This window comes from Etheostoma spectabile, unplaced genomic scaffold (genome assembly GCF_008692095.1).
Source record: "Etheostoma spectabile isolate EspeVRDwgs_2016 unplaced genomic scaffold, UIUC_Espe_1.0 scaffold00003624, whole genome shotgun sequence".
Lineage (NCBI taxonomy): Eukaryota > Metazoa > Chordata > Actinopteri > Perciformes > Percidae > Etheostoma > Etheostoma spectabile.
In genome coordinates, this window is record NW_022603050.1 from 15,281 (window position 1) to 19,869 (window position 4,589).

The window sequence follows — 4,589 nt, forward strand, 5'->3', positions numbered from 1 at the left end:
ATTGATACTGTCTAGTAGCTCGCTGAAATCCGTTGTCTCATGGAATGTTTGGCTAGCAGTCTTGTTTTTACAGGGTGATAACAGACAGATGGCATCTGGGATCTGATAGAGAAAAGCGTTCTCCAACTCTGCCTTCAGGTCTGCAGCAGAACCACCTGGAACCGCCAAGAACCCAAACGTCAGGGGGATGTCTTCTGACGTTGGCATCGGAACAAACCCATCAACAATAGGACGCAAATGAGTCTCCGACAATCAGAATGAACTGGAACAAAAAGATTTGGTCAATAACAATCTGAATTTGCATTATATTATATTGAACATCATGATGATCTTTAAAATTCCTTCTTGTCTTGGACCACAGGGGGGATGATTAGCTTCTGTTGTCTGTTGGTAACCTTTGACTCTGCCCAACGTTTAACTCTGTGACGAGAGCCTTTACCACAACCTGTTGATGAAAAACAATAACCAAAATAACATTTAATCACATTGTTCACATGCGGCACCAGTATCCCGTCAGGAACGGGATGCGAAGGAGTGTTATGCTCTGCCCACTTCAATTTGGCAGCCAAAGAACAACAGTATGTTTTCCCTCGAGGCATCTAAAAAAAAAAGTACTTTCATCAAAAAACAAGATTTAGTTCACAATAACCATGTTAAAACAAATACCAAACCTACATTAATTAAACGGGATCAATGACACTTATTTTTTAACACACAAGACAGAAACATGATGCGTATTATTTTCAATGTGTAGCTGTATTTTCTGGTAAGAAAACAACTTCATTAATTTGACAACACATGTGCAGCATTCAGCATATTCTGAATATACACACACAACACAAGCAAATACTTAAACGCAATGCAAATAAAAAACGATGCAAAAAGAAAAGCACACAAACCACAAACAAATGCAAAGAAAATGTTGTAATCGTTAGCAGGATTGCCATACTGTTTAGTTCAAAAACATCCAAACAAGTAAAAAGATGGCGGACCAGACGTGCACTTTTGTTTTGAGAAGTCAAAGCTCGTGACAGCAACAGCCAAGAGGACATGAGACGGGAGCATAGACTATGTATTGTTAATGTAACCAGGCCCAATAGAGGGTTTAGCCAAATTTAGCAATTTAACACTGGCAGCGCCACCTTGGCAACTAAAGTAATAAAGAAAACAAAACAAATATTTAAGGCCCAGGAGGAGTGATATACGTTTAGTTAAAAGTATTTAAAAAATTTGAAGAAACTATTTAAAACAACTGGTTGCCACAGTTGTCACAGGTGGATCGTATAACCGAATTGAAACAACACATAAAAACACCACATGCAATTTTCAACACACTAAAATCATGCAATATATTAATAAAATCAGAAATATGAATCAACATTGGAATTACATTTAAAGGTGGAATTCTCTGTCAACATAGCCTACCTGTTTCTTGCAGTTTCAATAACAGACTGAGCGACGCTCATGCGCATATGCCTTACAATACAGAGGTGATAACAATTATCAACATATCTAAACGAAAATAAATGTAGGCTTACATGAAACATTAGGCTACTGCTTCCTTTTGGGCGGAAAACAATTCAACTAGGACAAGGCTGATCACAGTCACTGCATTTTAAATGACATTACAAGATTACTAAGGTAGTAAAATTCACCCAATGCGGAAATTTATAACATAGGGACATGAGACGTCATACCGGGAAGCGAGATCTTAGATTTAGGACACCTGGTTTATGGATTATTCCACCAGTGTCCGTGCAGCAGCAGGATAACGGGCTGCCTGCTCAGACCAGGGGAGAGGTCTCTTTTTCACGTTAAGCTTTTTCCTTACAATATCCCTTAATGAAGCAGACACGCTTAATGTCAGCTACCGTCCATAATAATAGGACTTTGGGTCCAATATTTTGACAGTTTGTACTGGTTATGAGGAGCAATATGTGAGAGAAATATGGTGATAATTGATCGATGTTTAGGTACATTAAGCCACGTTAAGCTTTTTCCTCGCCATAGACACCAATGAAGAAGAAAACGTTACCGTAAGATAACTTCTATAATCGTTGGATTTCAGTTTAGTTTTTTTGACAGGTTGAAGTGTTTATGACAAGATATGCCCACGGTAAATATGGTGATGATTGATCGATGTTTAGGTACATTAAACCACGTTAAGCCTTTTCCTCGCCATAGACACCAATGAAGAAGAAAACGTTACCGTGAGATAACTTCTATAATCGTTGGATTTCAGTTTAGTTTTTTTGACAGGTTGAAGTGTTTATGACAAGATATGGCCATGGTAAATATGGTGATGATTGATCGTTGTTCAGGTACATTAAACCACGTTAAGCTTTTTCACGTTAAGCGTTTTAGAACGTCCCGAGCGTCTGACTCTGTGCCGTCTGACTCTGCTCCGTCTGCCTTTGCTCCTCCGCTACCAGCTGTTCCACCGCGCCGCTCTCTCTCCTCTGCTCCGACACAGAGGGCTGAGCTCCCTCCACCACCAGCTTGTGCGTACCGCCGGCAAAGCCGTCCCCTGTCCCCACATTCACAAACGAACTCCCTTTACCCCCTTTCTTCCTCATTGTCACCAAAGAAAACACGAGGTGAGCCCGCTGCCCTACTCGCTGTCAGTTATCTCAAAGTAACTACACGCGACAAGCTTGTGACTCATGCACAAGACTTTAGGCGCGAGTCAAAAAGGAAAAGCGACCCCCTCACAGCCATAAGGTGCGGGGGGCAAAAAACAAAAAACGCACCTCTTCGGCGGATAAATCAAAAAGATGTTACCATTCAAAAATACAAGAAAAAATAAAACACACAAATCACCCGCAGCTGCTCCCTCCTGCACCGCTCTCACCACAAAACGCCCTCAGTCACACTACTCCACTCCACTCACTCGCACTTTCAGGGTGGTGTGGCCGTAAGCAACCGTACAGGGCGAAATCCAGCTTTTTCTAGATGTGAAGACCTGAAGGTTCTCAAAACTTGAATAAACACCTAGGGGTTGAGGAATACTGAACAACATTTAATCACACTATTAGTTCACGTAAACATTTTTGCCGTAGCTTGCTAGTAGTTCAACTACCTTCACCTTGGAATCAAGAAGTTGTATTGGTTTGTGCTCTTTTTGCTCTATAATTTACACTTTTCAGAGTTCTTTGATTTGTTTTGTTCCACATTGATTCATGTATTTCGCCTGTTGGTACACTTATAAATACTTTCATGTATTTCCAAGTTTCCATTTTTCATTACTGTAATTAATTCTCAATTTTCTTACTTCTGTCTTCACTTAGACTTGGGTGACTTGTCGTCTTCCAGAACATATTATTTATTTATGCTGTGGTCAAACTGCAAGTATTTTGAACTCCTTCTTGAATTGTTGAACACTGAGATCGTTTATTTTAATTCTAAATAAGAATGGTGCTTCAAAAAAAAGTTACGTCCTCTATACAGTTTCCTTGTCAGCTCTGTGTCCAGCAAAGAAGTCACAGCGCCTTATGCTAATGAAAAAAACTTACAGCACCAGGTACTCCCAGGCGGTCTCCCATCCAAGTACTAAGCCGGCCCAACCCTGCTTGGCTTCCGAGATTAGGCGCTTTCAGGGTGGTGTGGCCGTAAGCAACCGTACAGGGCAAAATCCAGCCATTTCTAGATCTGAAGACCTGAAGGTTCTCAAAACTGTTCAATAAACAGCTTGGGGTTGAGGAATACTGAACTACATGTAATCACACTAATAGTTCACGTACACATTTTTCCGTAGCTAATAGTAGTTCAACTACCTTCACCTTGGAATCAAGAAGTTGTATTGCTGTGTGCTCTTTTTGCTCTATCATTTACACTTCTGAATTTTCAAGAGTTCTTTGCTTTGTTTTGTTCCACATTGATTCATTTATTTCGCCTGTTGGTACACTTATAAATACTTTCATGTATTTCCAAGTTTCCATTTTTCATTACTGTAATTAATTCTCAATTTTCTTACCTCTGTCTTCACTTAGACTTGGGTGACTTGTCGTCTTCCAGAACATATTATTTATTTATGCTGTGGTCAAACTGCAAGCATTTTGAACTCCTACTTGAATTGTTGAACACTGTGAGATTGATTATTTTAATTCCAAATAAGAATGGTGCTTCAAAAAAAAAAAAGTTACGTCCTCTATACGGTTTCCTTGTCACCTCTGCATCCAGCAAAGAAGTCCCAGCGCCTTATGCCAACTAAAAAGCTTACAGCACCAGGTATTCTCAGGCAGTCTCCAATCCAAGTACTAAGCCGGCCCAACCGTGCTTGGCTTCCGAGATCAGACGAGAGCGGGCGCTTTCAGGGTGGTGTGGCTGTAAGCAAGATTACTGGGTGAAATCCAGCTATTTCTAGATGTGAAGACCTGAAGGTTCTCAAAACTTGAATAAACAGCTTGGGGTTGAGGAATACTGAACTACATGTAATCACACTAATAGTTTACGTATACATTTTTCCGTAGCTTACTAGTAGTTAGGGGGTTAGGGTTAGGGGGTTAGGGTTAGGTTTTTTGTTAGGGTTAGGGGGGTTAGGGTTAGGGGGTTAGGAGTTAGGGTTGGGTTTTAGGGTTTGAGTTTGTAAA

At 40.4% G+C, this 4,589-nt stretch overlaps 2 pseudogenes; both read right to left on the bottom strand.

Annotated features, from left to right (window-relative positions):
- Positions 1-3,505: 3,505 nt before the first annotated feature.
- On the bottom strand, positions 3,506-3,614 carry LOC116676664 (uncharacterized; annotated as a pseudogene).
- Positions 3,615-4,212: 598 nt separating this feature from the next.
- On the bottom strand, positions 4,213-4,331 carry LOC116676662 (uncharacterized; annotated as a pseudogene).
- Positions 4,332-4,589: the final 258 nt, after the last annotated feature.